The sequence below is a fragment of the Mercenaria mercenaria genome, chromosome 8 (genome assembly GCF_021730395.1).
Source record: "Mercenaria mercenaria strain notata chromosome 8, MADL_Memer_1, whole genome shotgun sequence".
Taxonomy (NCBI): Eukaryota; Metazoa; Mollusca; class Bivalvia; order Venerida; family Veneridae; genus Mercenaria; species Mercenaria mercenaria.
This window is the reverse complement of record NC_069368.1, coordinates 29,576,353-29,589,732: the sequence shown is the minus strand read 5'-3', so window position 1 is coordinate 29,589,732 and position 13,380 is coordinate 29,576,353.

Below are 13,380 nucleotides of genomic sequence, written 5' to 3'. Positions count from 1 at the left end.
ATTTTGGCCAGTCAAGTTTCCCAGACTGGCTGCTTAAATACAGGTTTTGCTGTACAGGCATAATTGTTGTTGGGTTTAACGTCGCACCGACACAATTTTTGGTCATTTGGCGACTTTCCAGCTTTGATGATGGGGGAAAACCCCGGAATTCAACGCCCCGAGTGAGGTTCGAACCCACACTGGTGAAGGGCAAGTGATTAGAAGTCAACGACCTTAACCACTCGGCCACGGAGGCCCTTCAAGCATAATTGATTAACTAACCCATGCATGTCAGTAATTGATGATATTAATTTATTACTTTTCCTGGCAGTTTGCGCATTGTTCTCGTGTTTCCCAAACGATCAAATCTAACGGCATTTAACAAAATCTCTTTTTGATCACTAAAGAATTTAAATATTGATATTTGATAAAGCTTTTTAAAATTGGTTCATTATACGAGCCGTGCCGTGAGAAAACCAACATAACGGCTTTGCGACCAGCATGGATCCAGACCAGACTGCACATTCGCGCAGTCTGGACAGGATACATGCTGCTCGCTTTCAAAGCCTATTGGGATTAGAGAAACTGTTAGCGAACAGCATGAATCCTGACCAGACTGCGCGGATGTGCAGGCTGGTCTGGATCCATGCTGGTCGCAAACCCACTATGTTGGTTTTCTCATGGCGCGGCTCATACTAGTTTTGAGACTACTTTGTTGTCGTTTTAATGTAAGAGTTATCGTTCATTAAATCAAAACTGTATAAAGCCCATGAATTTGATGAAATAACATGGCTCGTATCTTGATGCAGGCTTTAACTGAATTAACATAAAGAATTGGAAAAGTATTATACAACAATCTTTGGAACATTGCTGATAATGGAACATATGGAAAATGCTGTGTTACCTCTGTAAATGATATGTTTGTACCACAAAATCAGCATATTGAAACGACTGCTTTCTATTTCAACTAAGTCTGTTTTGGAAATTACTGTTTAAAGTTTCATTTAGACGAAGAGAATTATTGATATTTCAAGTGAGTCCACTTCATTTAATTTCACAAATTCATTAAAAAAACCGGTGATCTTGAATTAACAGTGTACAATTTAACTAGACTTAAAATAAGTATGAAAACAAACCCCAAAAATAAATAGCAAAGATTTTCCTCAAAATTTCTGAGATGTTCTTCCTCTGTGAAACTGGAACGCCTAACCCGTACATGCTGGGCACGATTGATTCTGCCATTGCGACCAGTGTATAGCATGACCAGCCTACACATCCTTGCAGTCTGATCAAAATCTGCATAGATCGATAGTCAGTCAGTATCCTTTTACAGCCAGTATCATTTTGGTAAGCACACCTTATAACAATTAATGATACAGTCCAAATTGAAAGATGGACAAGTTCATTATAGAAATTTAGCAGGGTAAGGGTTAATAATTGTCCTGTATATACTTATTTACGCAAACACGACTATAAAGATAATTATGTATACAAGACAATATATAATTTGATATCATAAATGTAGTATAAAATAAAAATAATATAAGAAGGACATTAAGAAAAGTCACAGGCAAGGAACTGTGCATATATTTAAGGCTTCGGACCTAACAACCCCTACTATAGTCGCCACCGGTAGCTTATTTGGGCTACTCCCTCAGAAGACTGTTAGTAATTTTTTATTGGGTGGAAAGTGTTAGATACAGGGGATGCCCCAATTCCAAAATAAAAAACCCCTGGTTTATTTGCGCCTCAGTGTAAAGCACCTGTACAAGGTACTCATCTCGCAATGTAAGCACTGTTAGTTGGAGGAGCGGGGGTTCGAACCCACGACCCCTGGTTTCATAGTTTCATAATTATGTTAAGATGGTTAAAGTATTTGTGCTTATTCCATTCAAAACTAAACCTGTACAGTGCATGGATTGTAACCAACGATAGACATCATATAGAAAGTGATACTAGTACATCTTTAGAAAGGTCCAGCTCAAACATAGAAAATAAAAATGTTTGATATTTACAGGCCTACACTTTATGTACATATATTTGAAAAACAGCAGTCTTTAAGTCTATAATGATTTTAAAATTAGTTAGAGAACATTGTATAAGGATTTTAGATTTTGAAATGCTAATATAAAAGCTGTTAGAAATTACAAAGAAGAGTCCTAGACTGGCATCAGTCGTTAGAGTCGTTAAACGCAAAGCAATTGGCCATAAAATCAATCCTCTCTGATAGCACTTCCTGAGAAAAATTTACAATCATGATTTCTTGCTTCTGTCTGTTGAGATGACCTGAGGAGAAAATGAGTTTTCTTAGAAAATATCAGTGTCAGAATAAAGAAAGAAATTAATATTATTACAGATTATTTGATCTCAACAGACTTTGTAAGTCTACCCATTTCCAGACATAAATTACATATGTACGTGTAAACTGTTTCAAAGTTTTATAGTACTTTTCATTACGATATACTACAAAATTAATCTTGCAACCAAATCATCATTTACTAATTATCAGTTCCTTTCGAAATCAAGCTTAGTTCAAGAACAGAATACAGAATACCGGATATGCTAGAATTCCAGTAGGTTCATTTATGCCTTTAAGTTCTAACGGGTTTAATTATTCCTTTCTGACCACCCTGTTATCACTGTCGTAACATGTACAAGCGGTATGGCCAGGATGGTGATGGTGCTGCAGTACGACGGCAAATTGGTGAAGGAGAGAAGTTGTGATGACGAATGAGTGATACTACGATGGAAAGATGGCGGAAACGTGATATACATTCCGTCTATATATGTTAACTTCGCAAGAATTCTTCTTATCGTACCACTATCATGATGTCGTCATTTTCGCTCCATCGTCATCGTATCATCGTATGTGTATGTAACCCATGATTACAATAGGTAACAAATAACGGCCACGCGCCATTCTTTAGCACACAAAACAACAGGTATTTTTTTATAGAATGTTATATAAACTAGACTCTATTTTGACAGGCGTCACTGTTCATAGTCAGGATTTTCATGATTTTTCAGTGACAAATTAAGGTTAAAAAGTAGGACTGGAGCAGGTCTTTAACATACACAACGTAAACAGATATATAATTATATATATATTTAAAAAAAATATCAACTTTATGTATCGAGGCGTGTCTGCACTTTCAGCTCATAACACTACTGCGGTAAACACCGAGGATAGCGGATAAGTCACGCCATACTTATTGACGTTGAATTAGCATCAGGTACAATGTATATTTTTTCGATTTCAAAACACAAATTACAACTGTTATATCATATGTCACGGTACGGACTTGGTCACGTAAGGGGAGAATATGTGTCAGGCAGCCGGTTAGCTCAGTCGGTAGAGCACTATCCCTGTAAGCGGGTCCGAGCCCAGAACTAACTGCACATTTTTCTCATACTGTTGACATATGGCGCCCAACATAGGACCGTGGCATGCTTGCTTAGTCAGTCTTACGGCGCATGCAATATTATGTACCTCCGGAACTCGAGGACGAGTATCCAATTTGTGGGGGGTATATGTCACGGAACGAACTTGGTCATGTTAGGGGAGAAGATGTGTCAGGCAACCGGTTAGCTCAGTCAGTAGAACACTCGCCCTGTAAGCGAGAGGTCCCGGGTTTGAGCCCCGGACTGACTGCACATCTTTCTCACACTGTGACATTTATCTCAGTATTCATGATATATGCTGGTCGCAAACCCACTGTATTGGTTTTCTCATGGCGCGGCTCATACAAGTTAATAGGAATCAGAGATATAAATTCAATGAATAAACTTTACCACTGAGGCTGTAAAAAATCAAATTGTCAATGTCTGAACTTTTTCATATCATCATACTTGGTTTATCTTGAATTTTAATGATAAAGTAAGTATGAATTTTAACTGTTAATTGTAATTTAAATAACAGTGTCTCAATGCATGTATTCATTTCATCTTCACACTGCCTATAAGTTATATGTATGACTATAAATCTGTCATAGTTTTACTTTTACATCTTAATTATCGAATCATGTAGGTTCCTGGTAAACTGAACAGAAAATGGGCCATGCTATGTATGTACCTTTACCTGTAACCTACCTACCTTTACCTTACCTATCCTCTCTAAACCACAAGTGTGACATTTAATGTGTGTCTGTGTTACACTCAGTGTTGTCATTTTCTGGGCCTTTACAATCATGGAGTATATTCAAATTTCCTGTAACTAAATTCCGCTTAAGTCGGAGCTAGTGGCGTGAATGGTGTTGCATATTTCGTTACCTCTCACCAGGGACATAAAATGTATACATTTTTCCTGCTCCCGCGAAGACACTCGGTTAGATCGTATTTGCTATTAATCTGGCGTTCTTTGCTTCCAATGGATCTTTTATAGATTTTATTCACTACACCCGATGAATATCTACATCTTCATCTTTAGGCCTATCTGTTGTATACTAGTTCCGAACAAGCAAATTGGCTGTAATTTTTCAATAAATTTTTGTGGAGAAATTCTCTTGTTAAAGATTTTAAAAGTGAGACAGATCTTACTAGTTGCAGTGATGAGAGAATAAAAAATTACAGTGCTGTAGTTAGAAGCAGGGAGATACTGCATTTTTGTGGTATAGAAGCCAGTTCTGACTCAGCAGTTCGCAATTACGTTTATCAAGGTTGAAGTCCATGCTGACAATCTTGTCAAATTCCCATTGTTCAACAGCATGTTTATAATTTTGCATAGGATTGGGACTCTGATCAATATTTTTCTACAAATATATCAATTATATATACAAGTCTTATTTTCATAGCTCTAGACTTTTACCACACGTCATATTTATTCATGATATTTAGTTACAGTCTACCTGTGAGAAAGAAGGATTTTGGTGTTGTTTAGCCCATAATTAAAAACGGTGATAATCTAAGAAATACCCGAGGTAAACTGTCCACATTTAAATTAATTTAAAGCCGGGAGGTTTGACGTACTGTCATTTAGCCTAAACATGATAAATAATTATGTTTTTTACAAAAATTCATTGTCGGCATGATTAAGTCCAAAAAGACTATCTGATTCAACTGGTTTTCAGTAATATAAGCAGTATTCGGATTAAACATTTTTCGGATAGAGTAGGGTCACTTGCTATTGACTGATTGAGTATTGTAATTCCCACACAAACGCCTGTGAAAACGTGATGTACTATGTGACACACTTTTTTTTTAGTTTTGCTAAATCAGTTTTTATAGAGTTATTTTTTTATGGCAGATTTTAGGCCTAGGTATATGTCAAGATTATCTGGATAACCCACAAACATGTATGCAGGTCAAAATTTCTCTCGTAAGAAACTTTTCTCCCTTGCCAAAAATGCCAAGCAAGACTCCCAAGGCATTTCCCCACTCCTAGAAAACGGTCAAATTCATACGGATGATAAAAAGAAGGCCAATATCCTCAGTCGTCAATTCCAGTCCGTACGTGTTCACCCCAATATGTCACCTCGCAAATTGGGCCAACTCTGTAAAATTAAAGTGCAGTCTCTACTCTCCATACCAACTGATTACCGAATGTCAGACGGTTTGACCCCTTGACAGTTTGACCCCTTAAATTTTTTTACCAAAGATGACACCTTGACCCCTTAGTGACACTTTGACCCCTATTTTCAGTGACACCTTGACCCCTACTTTTTTTTTATTTGACACTTTGACCCCTTAGATTTTTTGTGGCTAGGGGTATATTTTTCTGCAGTTTAATTTCTTAATGTGCATGTAAGTCATTGATAAAAGCTGTATTGATGGACTTGTACAAGTTCTAGGCTATGAGTAGGTGACAAAGTATGGTTTATGAGTGTTGGTTTATGAGTGTTGGTATTATTAACAATGATGTTTCACAAACGTTTGCAGTTATCTAAGAAATTATTTAGATGAAATTACTAATCATGTTAGTAATTAGATATAAATAACTTCATTTACTAATTGAAATAATAAAATAACTCTCTGTTCGAAACTTCCATGTTGAACAATTCTCCTCTTTGGCGATCTTATCAGTACATCTACGGCACATATTCTGATAAGCCACCAGACAGCGCAACTGATAAATCCTATTCCTAAACTTACATTGATTTATATAGGAAAATGATACATTTACCATAGAAAATGTCATAAATTACACATTTCTATTTATTCTATTATACCATCCCTGATATTTCCTTAAAAAACAATTCAATACCTTTACGTTGGTATATTTTTCTTCAAAATAAGTCAATATTTGGTTGCTTCTAAATTCGTTTGAAAAAAGTCTCTCAAATTCAATATACTCCCTATATATATTTGGCAGAATTACACGATAACCCTGTTTTTACTGATTATTTTTGATGGAAATATTAAAGTTAAATTTCCATCCCTGATATATTTAGAAAGTTCCCGCTAAGCACATTCTAGACATATATTTTATTATAAAATAAGTTATTTCTTTCTTGCTTCTAAATTAGTTTAAAAACAGAGTTTCAACGCTTTCTGTATATTGACAAAAACGTGCTAAGTTTAACGATAAGATAGAGCCGTGTCGGAATAGGAATACATGATTGTATGATTATTTAACAGAATTAAGCATGATTTTTAGGTGCGTTCCGTCGCAGGACAATTGTTCTTTTAATTTTTTTTTTCTTTTTAAAATTCGAAAATAAAAGTGAAAGCAGCTCTGTAATTGCATTACAGTAATAACCAAAATAATAATACAATATATTTATTATGACTTATTTTGACAAAATGACCGGGTGTTTCAGTAAATTAGTTTATTTAAACTTTATTCAATTAATTTATTTATTAAATTTAAAATGTCATTTTGGTCAGGTAGCATCCTAATTCTTGTATACATGTATATCGCCGTGGCACGGGACAGCGTATTGTATTGACAAAATATTAGCATTATAAATTTTATGGTCATATGCCTTAAATCAGTGTACGCAGAAATTAAATTATGTTAATTATATTCTAAAGGGACACGTATGTTGCCATCCGAATCACGGCATGTATGAATGAAAGGTATAACATCGTGACACGTGTCGATGTATGACATAAGTATTTGAATTTAAATGCGTGATTTATTTCAAAGAATTAATATGAGATTACAAAATTGATAGCAGTTTTCTAGTGCGTGCCGTTTTACGCCAAAAAGATGTTTATCTCTTAATTAAATGTAATTAACAGTGGACAGATGCACGTGTGTTTCATAATGAATGGAGAATCGACAACTGATAATTACCACCTGTGTTCTTTTGGGCCAGCATTTTAGGTTTTATTATTTTTTTCTTGTTTTCTCTGTGTTTTCGTAAATAAATTTTCGGTGTCCGAAACTGAACAACGATATAACTATTGAAATGCTAATTATATACCATCATGTATCATGCGGACAAAACGTTTTGCCACTAGCCGCAGGGTAGTGTGTTCGAGTCATCTGTCTGACAATTTTTTATATATTTTTTTTTTCTGTAAAAGACGGAAAACGTGTCACACTTATCATGATTTATCAATGAAAAACTCTATGGTGACCATTCTTCTACGTACTTAAAACCGTTCTACAAAATGTCGTTTAAAATCTTCAGGACCGGGCAAACATTCATAAAATAATATAACTATAGATACAAATACAAGCACAAGGAATTATATTTTATATTTCATCGTAAAAAGCATTAAAAACAGCAAATTCTAATGTGTGTCCATAACATAAAGTTTGTCAGTAATTAAGTTTTAAAGCAATTTGAAAAAGAAAATGAAAAACCCGCAGAAAAACCTGTGAAATGACCACAGAAGAACTTAAAACAAGACTGAAATCACTAGGAATCACTACAAAAGTTACTCCGCAAAGCTACTGATGCTTATTGATAAGTGTGTGTTAAGATGATGCAAAGATAAGGACTCTGAAAATAAGGGGAATGGTGTTGGAGATGATATATTATAAACAGATGTGCAGATATTGTATATAATGTACCTAATTCAATATTATCAAATTTCATAAGAACTCTATGTTTCATCATAGCTGCATGCGTACATTTAAAACAGGGTATAGCCATTCATCCATACATCATACACATGTATACTTTTGATTTGTTTGAATACCAATACATGATATTATTAAAAGATGTGCAATGAAATTATTGAATAGATTTGGTAAACTTGATAGATCTATCCGCTTGTCATTCAGTCTGAAGAATACATCAATTATTAAAAAAAAAAATCTGATTTCTGATCTGATAATAAATACTATCACAAAACACATCACTATCTTGTATTGAAATATTTTCCTCTCGTACAGTTTAAATACTTTTGTTGGATTAAAATTTCAGATCAGAAATCTATAAATCTATAAAACGAATAAATTTCTAATGAAACAGTGCGAAAAAGTATCCATTGTTTCGTGCAAAGCACAGAAAATAAACTGCTAAAATATTTTGTTTAAAGAAAAACATCAGTCACAACATTCACATTCCGAATAAAGAATGCTATTCATTTATATTAATTGAAAGTATATAGACAATCAAGCATGTAAGAGATGATGTCTTGTTACTTGATCAATGTTTGAGATAAGAGTTATCAGAGCGCTAAGGGGAGAAAACGCTAACAGCGAAACTGACTTAATCGTAGTATTTGCACACTTCATTCCCCTGATAAGTGAGGAAAATTTCTCAGTATGTCATTTACTGGTATACTACTTTATTCATAAATGTACATTTTTATAAATAAATACAAGTAACGCTACACTATTTACATGAAACAGAAAACATAAATACAAAACATTATACAAAAGACAGAAGACTGTAAAACATAAAAATCAAACAAAAGACAACAAAGACACAAATAAGAAAAATACATCACATAAAACATAAAATACATTGAATAAGTACACTTTATACACAATTTACATGAAATAGACAACATAAATATAAAACATTAATTATAACATAAATATAAAACATTATACAAAAGACAGAATACTGTAAAACAGAAAAGTCAAACAAAAGACAACAAAGACACAAATAAGAAAAATACATCACATAAAACATAAAATACATTGAATAAGTACACTTTTTACACAATTTACATGAAACAGACAATATAAATATTAAGCATTATACAAAAGACAGAATACTGTAAAACAGAAAAGTCAAACAAAAGACAACAACGACACAAATAAGAAAAATACATCACATAAATCATAAAATACATTGAATAAGTACACTTTGTACACTATTTACATGAAACAGACAACATAAATATTAAACATTATACAAAAGACAACAAAGACACAAATAAGAAAAATACATCACATAAAACATAATACACTTTGTACACTATTTACATGATGAGCACTGGTCAGTCTATTATTAAGCACTGGCACTGTTTTTTCAATTTAATTGAGTTTTAGATTTACATACGGCCATAGATCTCACCAACCCGGGCAAGAAAGTCTTCACACACGATGTCATGGTCATCGTACTTGTCCCAAAGCTCGCCAATACGATTGTCCATTGACACATACACTTGACGACGGTTTCTGATCACTGCCTGTTGAGAGACAAGAGCAACAGTGATTGATACCAACTTTCCTTCCTGATGAAGAAGTGGAACTAGCACAAAGAATGGGAGCGTGCTGCGTCCAGCTTTCTGGTTGAGGCGCCGGTGCCAACCCTCACTGTCGTTGTTTGTGTGTACAGGCTGCCTGTAGACACTCCACTCGTCGCCCGTCCACAAACTTGAGCACAACCACTGGTCCCAGACGTATTGGAAGAGATCCCTCACTGGCTGCGAGCTGGTCATGGCGCGGTCCCTCAGACGTTGGAACGCTCTCTCGATGTCCCGACCCGGTAGAAAAGGAAGAGCAAGTAGCTTGCTTATCAGCTGATGAACGGTTGTCCTGTTCTGGTAACTTTTGGTGAGACCGTGCTCCTTCACATGACGAATGATGGACAGTATCAAAGAAGTTGTATCAGTATATAAATGTGTGTAAGGTTATTGAATTATTATGATTAATTAAATCACTTTATTGTTTTGCTCACATTTTCTGTAAAGTTAATTCACTATCTTCGAACTTTTAAATATATTCAACTTAGATAAAAAAAAAACATTTTGATTTTAAGGAATTTTCATAAAAAATTAGCCCGATAACCTTTAACAACATACTAGTACATTTCAATTAATATACAGTACCTACTAGTTACATGTTGTGAAGGTGAGACCCCATTAGGTAACATGTTTATTGTATTGTACCTAGATTAGAGTAATTAGGGGCACACTTCAGTTTACAGTGCAGTGTAATCCAATTATCACACCTCAGTAAGTTTTTAATCCAATCACCACCCTATTGATGGAGTTCAAGTATGCCTTTAAACAATAAATTAAATGATAGATAAATTTGATAATCTGTTTAAGAATAATTGTAATTGATGTTATTTTTGAATAATTTTATATTTGAAATTAGTTTAATATTGAAATATCATTTTTATGAAAATACATTGAAAAATTGATAAACGTGAAATAAAATGCTATTATAATAAGTGTTAGACTTTAATTGTTCAAATCTTATTAGTGAAATTTTACACTCCACAAAATATATATTCATTTACATTAATAAATCAACAAACACATCCTTGATATTCTATCTATTCTGACTGCAATAACTACAATACTATTATACTTAGTAAATCTTATAATATCATTTTGCATATATTTATCATTGACATTTTTTAATGCAACAAAACATGTTATAATGTACAATTATATAAACACTGCTTTGTGTGATAAAATATGTCCTTGGGTTGTCCAACAACTCTTATAATATTTATAGCTTAGTGGAAAATAATTGCACTTATTCCAACATCTTACCAAACATAGCCAAATGTGTGTAATTCCGACAAACATCTCAAATGAATAAGTCAGATTCAATTTATTATGAGTAAACAGAACATTAATCAGACAATGCAGTCCAGATACACAAATGAATTTACAAAATGCAATATCAGTTTGACTCAGTTAGATATTAATGTAACCATGGTAATATAGAGATATAGAGCTAACATTTTACACTTACCTGACTGACATGTTCTATGAGTCTACCTTTATCTTATAATTACTTGCAAATTAGCCCACTTACATAAAATTGAAATCAGTGATTTCTTTGATTCAAAGTCATTCTATATTTTAATACAGCATTTATACTTACCATTTATATATCATTATCGCCTTTTTACATATTCTTTGATGTGTCTTGTGATGTCAAAATCTTCAAATAATGTGATTAAAATTGTATTATTTTCTGATGTCTGTTCCTTTTAAAACACTAAAATAATGTTAAATATTTGAGCCAGAATATCTGTCAATATTCAACAAAAACTGTAAAAGCTAACTATAGATACTGCACATTGACATATAACATGTAAATTTTTCAATTAAACCAAGCAAATAAAAAAAAAATTAGGGGTCAAAGTGTCACTATGAAAAAATTGAAAATAGGGGACAAAGTGTCAAGGGGTCAAGGTGTCATCTTATTTTATTAGGGGTCAAAATGTCAAGGGGTCAAAACGTCTTGCTACCCTGATTACCAACCAAAATATCCCCAAATGCCAAAGGTCACTATAGGCATAAATGGTGTTCAGAAACTCCTTTCGTCCCTAAAAATAGATAAAGCATGTGGTCCCGATGGTCTAAAGCCAATCCTTCTTAAAAATCTTAGTGAACAAATCTCACCACTAGTCACTAAGCTCTTTCAAAGGTCCCTTGACATGGGCACTATCCCAGCTGACTGGACCAAGGCCAATGTCACTCCTTTATTTAAGAAGGGTGACAAAAGCAATCCTGCAAATTACCGGCCTATTTCCCAAACTTGTATACTCTGTATGTTACTGGAACACATCATAGCCTCTAATATTACCAAGCACTTCCAGGTTAACAATGTCCTCTATGACCTACAGCATGGGTTCAGAGAGAAAAGGTCATGCGAAACGCAGTTACTCAAATTTGTAGAAGATCTATCTCGAAACTTGATTCAAGGCCACCAGACGGACTTGATCCTTCTGGACTTCTCTAAAGCATTTGATAAGGTTAACCATCTGAAACTTCTGTACAAACTTCATCAACATGGCATTCAAGGCACCATGTTGCAATGGTTCAAGTCTTTCTTGATTGGCAGGCGCCAGTCTGTCCTTGTGAATGGTGAAACATCAGAAGAAGTTCCAGTAACGTCCGGAGTCCCACAGGGCTCCGTCCTAGGCCGTGCCTGAAAATCTGACTTCACAGGTTCGTTTATTCACCGATGACACTGCTGTCTATTTAACTGTAAATAGTTCTGCCCAAGAAAACATCCTCCAGCAAGACTTAGATAGGTTACAGCTATGGGAAAGTAAGTGGGACATGGAGTTCAACCCCTCAAAATGCACTGTAATGAACATAACAAGGTCATAAAACCCTTTCAAATCAAAGTACACTCTCCATGGCCAAGTCTTGGAAACAGTTCCTGATGCAAAGTACCTTGGGGTCACTATATCCTCAGATCTTAATTGGAATAAACACATCAATTTAGTCACGTCCAAAGCTACCCGAACAGTAAACTTCATCAAGCGAAATATCCCATGCAAGAACCCAAAAGTTCGAGAAGTAGCTTATAAAGCCCTAGTCAGGCCACAGCTAGAATATGCTAGCTGTGTTTGGAACCCTTACACCCAACAAAACATCCACCAGATCGAAATGATTCAGCGGAGGGCAGCGCGATGGGTTAATTATGACTACTCCCCTTACAGCAGTGTCACAAACATGCTATGTCAGCTGAGATGGCGTACCCTTGAAGATAGGATATCTGATTCACGCCTCCTTATGTTCTACAAGATAGTGAATGGTTTGGTTGCTGTGCCACTCCCCCCCTATGTCAGCCCCCCATCCCGTCTAACAAGACATATGCATCCCCACTCCTATACTCAGATCCTCACTCCCAGTAATTACTGTAAGTACTCTTTCTTTCCAGCCACCATAGTGCTTTGGAATTCCCTTCCAGTACAACTTGTGCAAGCCCCCACCCTGAATCAGTTTAAGCAGGGTGTGACCAAACTTGTACACAATGCTTAACATGATAGACCTGTTTTTAAACTACTTTTATCTGTAAATCATTCTTGTTTTTAACACTGTCAACTGTATTCATACTTGCAATACACACCATAATTATATTACTTTTATCCTCGTATCCAATCTACTTTTAACTTCTTGTACAGGCGCGCAGCTGCACATAATACTCACAGAGAGGAGTGTTGCAGTATAAATAGATAGATAGATAGGTCAAGATCAGCAGCTTTTCCACAGGTTTTATTTTTCTTTCTGTATTATATTTTTCATGCCTCATTTTTAATTTCTTAGTTGCATTTTATAGTTTTAGTTTAGATTCCCTAG